We start from the raw sequence: 13,406 nt of genomic DNA, 5'->3' as shown, positions 1-13,406 counted from the left end.
CACTTGAACAGTCTCTGCACTTTTTCCTAAATAGGCCAGGTTGGGTTAAATATTCTACGGTCCTCGGCTTCTCGCACCCCAGATTTAGAGAAAGTAATGTCTATCCACGACTTACTCGTGTGACATCAGTAACTCCAAAGAGGTCTCCACTAAGTGGGGGATCTCATGTCAACTCTTTCAAGACTACTCCTTCAAAGTCAACATGACTATACCACCCTCCTATCTTAGATTGCACTCAAGTTCAGGATAGAACTTATCTAACCACACAGAGATCACCAAGAACAACAGACAGAGTATCAGACAACAATATAAACAAACAAACATCAAATATACAAATATATACACACAAAAAAAGTAGGCTAAACCCACTGAGGACTACTCCCTAATAGAGTCGCCACTTAATTTCTGTAGCGGTAAATTCATGACCATCAAGCTATGGATAAACTTGACATCAATAAAACCAGAGTCACCACCGCGTTTTTATTGTTTCCAAAGGAAAAGGGAAAAGTATGAACAAAACCCCAAAGATAATATATTTTCAAATCAAAACTAATAAAATGTCAGAGATTACAAGTAAGGGGTTGGTTACACAGAGGGAATGTGTTAGCACCCAAAGTGTCCTAGGTACTCACTCCAAGGGAGCCCTTTTTTGTGTGCAAGTGATTTGGTCAAAATGATGTTTGATGAAAATATAGAGTGAGAGGATGAGAAAAGAATTCATTTATTATATTTTTGTGTTTGACAAGACCTTAGGTCTTATGCCTACGTACCAACATAAAAATGATGGATCAAAACCTCGTAGTTCGTGGTAAAAATTTCAAAGAAGTTGGTGAATTTATTTTAATCAAAAGTCAACAGAAAAAAGGCACAAAAGACCAAATATTTTAATGGGGTTGTTAGTTATTTTTGTCTTTTTGAATCCAATATGGTTAAATTCATTCACAAGTTTAATTAAGAAAAGTTTGAAAATTCATTGGCATATAGCCAAAGTTTCTAATCATTAAAACATGTCTAAGTTAAAAAACACAAACAAAGAAATTTTTTGAAAACTGGGAGAGATTTTGAAATTTAAGAAGTTGGAGGAGATGAAGGGACTATCCTAGACAAAAAATTAAAAGTTAAGAGTTGAAAAGATCTTACCAATGGGATGCAATCCAACAGACAAGAATGTCATATAGAAACCCATTTTCCTTTAGACTTTTAGCAAGCAACAAGCATAAGCAATATCCAAGCAAGCAATATATAAAGGTCAAGGCATAAAATAAAGATAACCATAATTTCCAAGAAAGCACTCCAATAGCTAGCAGTCTTCAATTTCTTCCAATGTATCAGATAAAAATATTCTTTAGTCAACACAAAACAATCATCAGACATCAATAATAATAACAGTATAAAAAATAAGCAAAAAGTCAATTTGATAGATGAATCAAGGTCAATAAAGGCTCTTGCATTAGATGAAAGGCATATGCAAGGATAACTCGGTCTCAGATAGTGGCATTGGCCAAGTCCTCAAAGCATAATAAAGTTGCCTATCCTAAGCCCAAAAGTTCAGATCAAGTCCAACAGTCCACCAAGATGATTTTTAGAGTTTTTGTTGTTATTAGGTATTTTAAGGTCCTAAGACCACAAGGAGAACAAAATCACAAGCAAACAACATATACAATCATAGGATATGGCGCAAGTGAGCAAAGTGAAAAGGACTGAAACATAAACAAGTTGCATGAAATGTAAATGGCAGATAAATGATAAATGTACTAAAATTTAAATTGAATTAAGTAAATGACTTGAAAGTAAAGCAAAATTAATAAAGTGTTAGTCAAATGTTAGTGAAGAACTTTAATTGTTAAGTCATTCTTTGAAGAACACTCGACCATTTATTCACAAGTATGAATCCTTGAACCAAGACATCATCCATGAGAAGGGCTCCAACTTGGATAATTCAACAAGCATTCCACTAGCTCTCATGAAAGGAAAAAATTTCAAGGCTTCACGCAATGCCATGAAGAATTGGAGATTTACAATCTCACTTACAAGAATGCTATGCCTTTTGGGACAGATCTCGCTTTATGTTAAGTAATCGTAATTGGACTTATGTAGAAGTCACAACTATCTGAGATCGGGAAACAAAAATATAGGTGTTAATGCATGTTAGAGATTTGGTACAAGGAACGAAACTCATGTTGATTCATCTGACATAAGGTCATTGATGAATCAACTAGCATTAGACATGAAGAGATTTCATTGTTCAATGATGGCTTTTGGGGAAGAATAGGGATGAAGATGAACAGGGAAGGGGAAATAGAAACCCAAATTGATCATAGGAGGAAATTCATCTGATCAATATTATCCATTATTTTTGGGAGATGAAATATACATTTCATCAATCCCTTAAATCCAATAGTATTGGTCAAACAAAATTTGGAATCAAACATTATCATGGCCAAACAGAAAGTCAAACATCCCAAGAGCATAAAAATGGCTCAACATAATTTTCAAACAATTATTCAATTAAAAATCAAATTAAAAATGAATTAAAATGCATTTAAAAATGGAGAAAACCTCAAATCCCTTCAAAATACCAAATAAATTACCAAGGGATTTATCCTAGGTCAGAAAAGGTCAAATGACCTTAGACAATTTTTTTTTATGATTTTTGGAAAACCAGAAGTATTTTAAAAATATTAAAATCAAGTCAACAACCAATTAATTCATGAAAAATATCAAAATTAACCCAAAAAATGATTTTAATTCAAAATATGGAAGAGGAAATTTTTTTTTCTTGTGAAAGTCCCATATTTTTTGTATTAAAAATGAAATTAATATGAATTAAACAAAATAAAGGGATTAAATGGAAAATCATAAGTTAAAAAGAAAATAGATAAAACAAGGGTCATCAAATCTCCCTCATTAATTGAGATGACAGATCTGATGGCCAAGCGCGTATCATCCACCATGTGCCTTAGTCAACGCGCGCGCATGGATGATATTCAAAAGGAAGGGCTCTGAATATGGACTCGAGATCAAATGGTTGGAACACTGCCAACAAATCACCGGAGCCCTATCTTCGGTTGTCTTCTCTAGTGGACCTCACCGGACTGGTCCACCATCAACTATCTAGAAAATGAAAGTAAGGACACTATTTTAAAGAGAAAAAGCCCAGGAGCTCGAATCTGGCCTCGGTTTTGTCCAATTCCAAATATATTGAGAGATATGAGGAATTGAATTTTGAGGTACACGATCTGAGTTGCTTGGATTTGACCTCAAAGCAACTCAATCTTGTTTCCTAAATTGGTAGGTCTTCAGACAGCCAATAAACAAAGAGAATAGTGGAGAATTGAGAGAGAATCGAAGGTTTAAAGTTTTGGAAAAATCACCTCCGGGTAGCAGTGATTTGGCTTGATCTTAATGTGAATCCACTTGTTTCTTCCTCCGCTTGGTTACAGTGATCAATTGAGATGAAAATGGCAATGAATCCTTGGAGTTTGAATCCCAAAACAGAAGGAGAAATTCAAACTCGATTTCAAAGAAATCTTCAAGGAATTATATGAAGTAGGGTTTTGAGTTGGCTTGGCAAGGCTTGGGCAGGATGTGTGTGTCATTTCTGAAGCAATGCACTTGTATTTATATGCTACATGATTGACTTCTACACCATTCCAAAATATGTCAAAAATAGAAATGTTATACATGGGTGTATGTGAATTGAATTAGGTCCAACCAATGATGCAATCCACTTCCAATTCGTACACATTTGATACTGAAGTTATCACATGGAAGCATGCAAAAAGAATTAATTATTTGAGTGCAAAAGTTGTCAAAACAAACCCAACAAAGTAACCATGCGCAAGTCCCCTAATTCTTGTCTAAATGGAGTGATCTTGGATGCTTTGGAAAGGTGACATCAAGGGGAACAACTTTTATGTTGAATACTTTTTCATTTGGGACTTGGATCATGGTGAATTTTGAGGTGGAAGATTGAGAAATCAAACATGGTTGAAACTTTTCTAAGTACCAAGTCAAATGATCATTTCTTCCAACTTGAATAACTTCGACTATGAGCTTCAAATGAAAATGGTTGTATCTCTTTCATTCTTTTTCAATTTGGTCACAAATTTGACACCATTTGGATTTGGCATGAGGGAGTTATGTATTTTAGAAGTTGAGGAAAATTTCTTGTCCAATGGTAATGGCCCAAAATGACCTATAATGTTTCCTCTTGGTACATGCCCTTGAAAGTAGATTTTGATATTTCTCAAAGAATAAAAATTGGAGAAGACAACATTATTTTGATGATGAAACTTTTATGGCCTTCATATAAATTAAAAAATGAAGAACATGGGGTTCCATATATGATTCTTAGAACCAATATGGACCATTGTTGGATTGATATCTTTGCATTGAGGGCCTTAAACCCTGGTTGTGAGCTTGATAGGGCACATATGGATGTAAACACTACCTACAAAAGAAACAAAGACATATATATAAATATTTTTGGTATTTTGATTAGTAAACAAAAAGAAAATAAATTATGATACAATCAAATATGCTTGGTGATATCTCCCCGTGCAAGCCCAATGAATGAGGGGTAAGGAGGACGCCAAGATGTGATCCCAAAACCAATGTAAATGATGAGATAGAATGAGGGATCTTAGGGTCAAAATTGGGGTCTTACAATTAGATAAGAAATCAATCATGTAAACACAAAGGCAAAACAAACCAACAATGAGGTGCTTGTTGATCCCTGCAAGAAGCAAACCCAAAGATGGATAGGGGAAGGACTAAAATGTGACTTTGTTTGTATACAGAGATGCAAATGATATGTGGGGTCTAAGGTTTAAAATTAGGGTATGATAGACACTTGCACTTTTATTTGGATAGAACAGTTCAAGCCATTTCAGAACAAACTAAGGGCATCTACAACTTCAGGAGGGATCAAAGGTACTAAAGGGATCATTTGTTGGCTTCTGGAATCAGTGAAGGATGCATTGGACCTTGCTCTAATAGGTAAGATTTTCTTGTTTTGGAAGTCAGTCATACACGGATCATTAATGTTTGGTTTCTGAAGCAAAAATGTATCATTTAATGTGCTGATTGTGGACCCTAGGTCAATTGCAATTTATCATGTGTGTATGTGAAGTTTGACATGACTGAACATCTAGGTTTAGTTTCTGGTTTTTAGGATCGTGTTTCTTATTCTTTAAGTTTCAGTTAATTAAACTATACCATTAAATTCCTTGTTAAATTTGAAGCAACTTTCATGTTTACTTCATTGCATTTGGTTGAGAAATGAGCAAGTTGAGTTTTGGCCATGGAAGTGTGGTCGTGAGGTTGAAGAACTTGATGATGGCACCATTTTCAAATTTCTGGAACTTGACTTATTACTTATTTATTTGTTTACAAATAAATTAGTGGATGTATCACCACCCCAGTGGTTGAAACGTGTGTGTTAAGGCTTTGTGTATGCAAAAGGTCTGGGGTTCGAATCCCTCTCGCTATAGACCCATTTTATTCATTGTATTTTTTTGCCTATTTATTTTTGTTGTTTTTCATCACTTTAAAGGCTCATAACTTGATGATCCCTAAGCCTTTTTGAGTCACTCTTTTTTATATGTGTTCATAATTTTGTCTATTTTATGACGATGAAAAGAAATTCTAGAATTGATTTATTTTTCACATACTTATGCTTGTCCAAAGTTGATACCTTTTTAGGATTATTTTAGGGTTTCATATGACTTTCTTTGGTTGATACTTTAATTTTTCTTGATCACCATGACTTGTATGAATATTGTACATCATATATTAACTTTGTTTGATGTTTTTAATATGTGTCTCTTGGTTTTTGACCTAATTTTGACTTACTTTAATGTATGTTTACATGTTTATGTGCTCTGAACTTTGTTACTATGCCATGAACTTTTGTGTGTTTATTTTTCCATTGATCCATGATACACATGTCATTATTTCATGTCTTGTTAAACGTTTGAGTGCATGCTTTCCCTTTTGTTTGTCTTTGTTTATGTGTTTGCAAATGCTTTAAACTTGTGATAACATGTCTTTGTATGACTTGTATGCTTACATGTTCAAACCTTTTGTATGATGTTGAACCTTTGATTGTGATCATATTGAACCTTAACATGCATGTCTCAAATACCTTAACTTGTTTTCATGATTACGTTGATGTTATGTCTAAACCATGTCTAACTTCATGCATATACATGTTCATTCATACTTATTATGACATACATATACATGTTCATGCATTGTTATGTCATTCATATTTGTTTCTTCTTGATGATATATCCATGTAATTCATATTCATTTTAACTTTATACATCTTTGATTGGTGTTGTTGTATCTTTGTTCATGTTCACATGTTGTACATATGTGTTTACATACCATGCTTGATATTTTTATGATCATGGTTTCATATCTTTGTATTGATGTCATGTATGAACATCTTCTTCATTTGCTTATCTTTGTAGATGTCATGCTTGAACATCTTATTTATCATATTTTTACCTTTGTGGATGTCATGCTTGAACATATTCTTCATCCTTGTTTGTCCTTGTAGATGTCATGCTTGAACATTTTCTTTACCATTTGTTTATCTTTGTTGATATCATGCTTGAACATATTATTTATCATGTGCTTATCTTTGTTGATGTCATGCTTGAACATATTCTTCATTTTCTTATCTTTGTGGATGTCATGCTTGAACATCTTTATTTACCATTTGTTTACCTTTGATGTAATGCTTGAACATCTTTTCTTTACCATTTGTTTACCTTTGATGTCATGCTTGAACATCTTTCTTTATCATTTGCTTATCTTTGTGGATGTCATGCTTGAACATATTGCTTATCTTTTGTTTATCCTTTTGCCCAAATCCAAGGGAAATAACTCTTTATTGACTTAATGTCATATGTAGTTTAGCAATCCCTAGCTCCCATTTGACCTTGTTAGAGTCATTTTCACTTTCAACTTAGACTTAAGTAAGATTTTTTAACTCTTGTAAGTGTGTTTGTTATGAACACTTAATTCCCCCTTTTGAACCTTGATCACTATCAAGTGTTCTTTCACCCTTAGTTAGGTGAACTACGGTTTCTCTGATTCCATCGTTATAAGGATACGTAGGCACATGACCGCGAAGTTTTTGAGAGTAAACTTAATAAAACATTTCCAAACAATATCAAACAAACAATAGCATAACAAAAATACTTTCAAAAGGTTCCTATAGGATACTATAGATACTTAGGATGATGATACCTTCTCTTAGTATAACCAACCCCGGAACCTTATATCTCTTCACATTGTTTTTACATTGCATAATTAGGGTTTTATTCGATCTTTTCCCTTTCTCTTGGATAAATTAAAGTTTGGTGATGAACATTCAATGTTTTGTTATTCAAGTTAATACAATAGCTTGATATTCGATTCTCACTGTGACACATCCCATAACCTATCAACAAGAAGCCTTGTAACCAAGCAAAATATCTCCTAGTGTCCACCATACATGACCAACCTCAAGGGGGTTTATTGGAATTTCAAGACCATTTCATAAGTCATCATTCATTAATCATGTCATTCCGTTCATGAATATCATTCATTTAGCATAACATGAAGCATTTCTCTAGCAAGAAAAGATGAAGCCCAACCTGCTTGGCACTCCTAAAAGCCCGACTCTGCTTGGCCCCTCTCTAAAACCCAACCTTTGTCAGTATACCATAAAGCCTAACTCTGTTGACACCTCTCCAGATCCAAAATCGTCGGCACCTTTTTAAGAGCCCAATCGTACTTTACACCCTTATAAATCCTTTCATGCAAACCTGTTTAAGCTTAAACTTTCGTTTAGCCCTTTCTCCATCAAGCCTAAACTGTTGTTTAGACCTTCCTACAGACCATTTAAGCCCAAATTCTGTTTCGCCACTGTCTGTTCAAGCCTAAACTTTTTGTTTAGCCCCTTTTTCCAATTTAGCCCAAATTTCATTTGGCCACTTCTATCAAGTCTAAACATTTGCTTAGCCACTGTCTATTTAAGCCTAAACCTTTGTTTAGCCCCTCTCCTCTAAATCCTAAACCTTTGTTTAGCCATATTCCCTTTAAAGCCTAAACTTTGTGTTTAGCCCTCTATCTCTTAAGCCCAAACTGTTTGTTTGGCCAACTCCCTAGTAAAAACCTAAATTTTGTGTTTAGCTACCTCTATCCTTTAAAGCCCAAACCTTTTTTGGCCAATCCCCACCGAAAGCCTAAACTTTGTGTTTAGCCTTATCTCCCATTAAACCCAAATTTTGTTAATTTCGCCCTTCTTCTTCAGGAAGCACAAATTTTGTAATTTGACTTTTCATGTCCATAAAGCCCAAATTTTGTTAATTTGGCCCTTCTTCTCCAACCAACACAAATTTTATAAGTTGGCCCTTCATATCCATAAAGTCTAAACTTTGTGTTTAGTCATTCATATCCATAAAGCCCAAATTTTGTGAATTTGTCCCTTCTTCTCCAAGCATCCCAATTTTTTTAATTTGGCCATTCTTCTCCATAAATCATAAACTTTGTGGTTAGCCCTTCATATCCATAAAGCCCAAATTTTGTTAATTTGGCCCTTCTTCTCCAGTCAGCCCAAATTTTGTATTTTCCCCTTTCATATCCATAAAGTCCAAATTTTGTTAATTTGAATTTTCATATCCATAAAGCTCAAATTTTGTTAATTTGGCCCTTTATATCCATAAAGCCCAAATTGTGTTAATTTGGCCTTTCATATCCATCAAACCCAATTTTTGTTAATTTGGCCATTTGTTCCCATCAGAGTCCAAATATTTTGTTTGACTGTCTCCCACAAAATCCCAAACTTTGTTTGGCCATTTCCTCTTTAAGCGTAAACTTTGCTTAGCCATCTCCCTTGAAGCCCAAACTCCGTTTGGCCCCTATTTCCATAAAGTGTAAACTTTGTTTAGCCATTTCCACTAAAGCTCAATCTTTATTCGCTACCATTTAAATCCCAACCAATGTTGGCCCCAAAAAATCGACCTCGGTTGAATCCCTACAAAACTTCTGGTGGGTATCCCCGGCAGGGTTTCCCAAAATATCTCCTTTTTACCTTTTGTAATTCGTCACTTCCTTTTGCAAAGGAAAGTTATCCTTGTCCAAACATTTCATCTTGAGCACAAGATAAGGGACCGGACGAAGGACCTACTTCCTTCTCGCGAGACATCTGACGTTGGTTTGGAAAGTCCAAAGTGGTTTCCATATTTCGATAACTTCATCCCCACCATTTTTCCTAAGGGACATCATGAGGTTTTCGTGCCTGCTGCAAAGTTCCCGTCTGACAGAACACTTCAAAGCCCAGTTCCTATCTGTCAAATCTCTTTAAAGTCCATTTCTTCTCTTATAAATATCCTTAAAGCCCAATTCATATATGGAAATTACTTCGATCCCCAACGATGTCTTCAATCTTTTCAAAACCCAGGTCTCGACTGCCCCATTCTCCCCACATATATTTCAACTAATCCCTAGCATAAATTAATCTTCCATTACATATACACTTAGTTTTCTTACATTACATACATCCTCGACGGGAAAATTTCTTGGATATTCTGGTATTTAATCCTCTCCTACCTCAAAACTATGAAATTAGTTGCTATTCACACCTTCAGCTCTGAAACGATTAAATGGGGCAATTGTCATATCCTAAAATTTTCCCTTCCTAATTTCCTCTATTCATCTGACTTTTGACCCTAAATTCATTCACATATTCATGGCATATACATCCATTTACATCATTGATCCATATTGAAATTCTGGTATGCATATCGTAGATGTCGTACACGATGTCACAACACCAGGGTCAGCATATTGTCACACCACAAACTATATCAAGATTTAAGTAAGTAACACTTACGTAAATAACACAAATAGTTGTTAACCCAATTTGGTGAAACGTCACCTACATCTGAGGGCTACCAATTCAGGAAGGAAATACATTATCACAAAACTAGTTCAAAGTTCTAAACAACCTCAGGTTTTACAAACTTCTCACCTAATCTTTACCCATGGAAGTTTCTTATCTAAGACTCTCCTAGATATGAGACACCTCTCACTTCCCTTCGATCATACAACAATGACAACAACATATATCAGAAATCAAATTCCACTATTGCTAAAAAGCTCATTAGGGATTGACGATGACAACTCAATAAAACAAGCCCAATTCAAGTATCAAAGAGATACTCGAATGGCTCACAAAAAGCAAAGACAACTAAACCCTTACACATATAATATTCAACATTTCTTCGATCCCTTCTTGGGTTTATAAAATATCTTTAAATAGCCTTAGAAAGGCATGGGCTTCGAGCTTGATTAACAGCAGATCCAAGGACTCTGCATAATCTTCTGCAAATTTGATTCCAATCAAATCAGATGTTTCCTAAAATGGTTTGACATATTTCCTTCGAAACCAAAGAAAAGAAAAATAGTATTTTGCTTTTTAGAACACTTGTTTCTTGACCCATACATCTTGTGAAATATGTCTTCAAAGGATCTTAAGATATCTCACAAACTCGAAACAAATCTTTCAAGAAACTGAAACCGGACACACTTTGATGTTGAGCCAACATGTCAATACATCTTGTCTACCATCTTGCTTGAATACATGTTTTTCCAAAATGAAGCCAATCACTACACCCCAGACCTAACAATCTCCCCCTTTGGAAACTTTGGGCTAAAACAACTTTTGCATAAGCCCACTAGAAATAGGGTAAAGGTCACGACAATAAGGAATAATATAAATACCACACAAGTAAAAACTGATCTTTTTCAAACCAGAAAACAACAGAGGCTAGTACAACAGAAAAACTTAGCCTCACGGAAGAGATAATCTCACACGAAGAACCTTCATGGAGAGACATAAATTCTGCCAGTTAAGATGTCAAGACATTTGATATGAATTCATTAAAACAAGCACCCCACATAAACTAGCCTATCCCCATAAGCTCGAAACGCATATGCTCCCCCCTGAGAGGCAGAATAGGGGCAAGAGCTACTCCCCCTCAGAGGGCAAGAGTCATGGAAGGGCTATCAATCTATCACATTATTACTCCCCTTTTTAGCCAAAAAGTTGACAAACACAAACAAACTTTAGATGTACCAGTGTAATCAAAAGTTAAGTTACATACCAAGAGCCCTTTAAAGTGCATAAATATTTAGGGCATAACCCACACACAAAATCTAGAAGCACAAACAAAACATAGAAGAACCAGAATACTTCGGTCTTCATCAATGTTAGTTGTCTCTTCATCAACACTTGCATCAATATCTTCTTCATTGGAATCTTCTTCACTAGTAACTTATTTACCTGCATCATCACCTTTCAGATTTCCTTCTTCTTCAGACAAGGCCTTTATCAGAATCTCAAGCACGCTCTTCCTCTCAGTACAACCTTTGATAGTTTCATCCAAGGTTTTGCTGGTATCTTTTAGGTCAGCAAGGACTCATGCTCTAGTAGTAGACCTGGATGGTTTCTGGCCAGATGTCATGACAATATCTGGAACATGTTTCCTAGTGAAAATCCTATAATGTAATGATAGAGGGGGATTTCTTTTGCAGACATTATTAGAATTGAGCAAAATATTTGGGTGCTGACTCAGTATCACACTACAAATTAATGAGGTAAAGGCTATTGGCGTCTTCATAACAAAGGAGGAAACATGCTTCATTGTTTGATCAAAGACATAGGATCCAAAGTCAAACTCTGTCTTGGTCCCTACAATATAAATGAACTTACTCAATCCTGTAGCAATGTTGGAAGTGTGATTAGTTAGCACCCAATTAGCATCTCCAATTCTGTGAAGTACTGCTTACTTCACACTCAAGTAGCTTGCTGACAGCTTACCTTTTCTAGGCCATTCCTTCACTTGTTTTGTCGTAATTTCTCTGCAAATGACATTTCCAGAAACTTCTACCTTAGCCTTTTCTTCTTCATTTCTTTCCAGAAAATTGTTTATGATTTTAGGGGAGAATTCCACACACCTTCCTCTTACATAAACCTTTCTAAACTCCTCATTTCTCTTGTTATCGCACTCCTTGGAGATATTCACTCTGAATTCTTTAACAAGCATTTCATATCACTTGCCAAAGCCGATCACTCTTTTCATCAATCCAACTTCTTAAATTAGACCCATCACTTCTTTGCACTCAAAAGCATATTTCCCAAGTTCTCTTTCCAATGCCATTCTCCTTTGGTAAACAAATTTCCACTTTTCTACATTCTCCACAAAGTGAAAGGAGATGTTATCAATTGGAACTTCATGAATATTTGTTAGAATCTTCTTCCCAGAAGAGTGCTTTCTTGTAGTAGAGACAATGTTAGGAACATCACGTTCGATATCACACTCAGACTCACTAGACCCAGAAGGGACTTCCTTCCTTTTTAGAGATTTCTTCTTAGAGATAGGAGTGACAACCTTACTTCATCCTTTTGTAGGCCCAACACACGTTCTTCTCCTGAGATATTTAGAGGGTGTGCTGGAGGATTCAATTGCCTTACCTTTTCTGTTCTTTAACCTTTTAGATATTTCAAGAGCCAGTATTTTACTAATGGGCTCATCATTCAATTTCGGATCATCTATATTCACTACGTCTGTAGATTGATCCTTCTTTTCTATAGAATTTTCTTCTTTCTCATATAAATCACCAGACATGCCATCAGAATCGTATTTTTCTTCTAATGTTCCCGTCTGTTCCTTCTTTCTTGTAGCCATTGTTGACAAGGAACTCAGTTAGCCTTTCATACCACGCCTTGTGCTTGCTTCAATCCATAGAGAGTTTTCCTTAGTTTGTAAACATGATCTGGAAAGTTAGGATATATGAACCCATTGGGTTTTTCTACATACACTTCTTCATTCAAGTATCCATTTAAGATGACACTTTTCACATCCATCTGAAATAACTTGAATTTAAGCAAACAAGCCACTCCTAAAAGCAATCTTATGGGCTCAAGATGAGCAACATGAGCAAAAGTCTCATCAAAATCAACCCCTTCAATTTGAGTGTATCCTTGTGCAATAAGTCTAGCCTTGTTCCTAGTCACATTTCCCTTTTCATCAGATTTGTTCTTGTAGATCCATTTAGTCCCAATAACATTCATCCCTTTAGGCTTAGGAACTAGATCCCATACTTCGTTCCTTATAAACTGCCATAGTTCTTCTTGCATAGCATTGATCCAGAATTCATCAGTCAAGGCTTCCTTCACATTTTTAGGTTCAAACTTTGAGAGAAAGCTAGCATTTGATATCACATCTCTGGACTTAGTGGTGATCCTTTCATTAAGATTTCCGATAATAAGTTCCTTTGGATGATATTTTTGAGTTCTAATAGAGGGACCTTTGTTGGCTTGACGGTTGTCTGGTTCAGTTCCT

Source organism: Lathyrus oleraceus, chromosome 7, assembly GCF_024323335.1.
Source record: "Lathyrus oleraceus cultivar Zhongwan6 chromosome 7, CAAS_Psat_ZW6_1.0, whole genome shotgun sequence".
Lineage (NCBI taxonomy): Eukaryota > Viridiplantae > Streptophyta > Magnoliopsida > Fabales > Fabaceae > Lathyrus > Lathyrus oleraceus.
The sequence above is the reverse complement of the archived record's forward strand: the minus strand, read 5'-3'. Positions refer to the sequence as shown.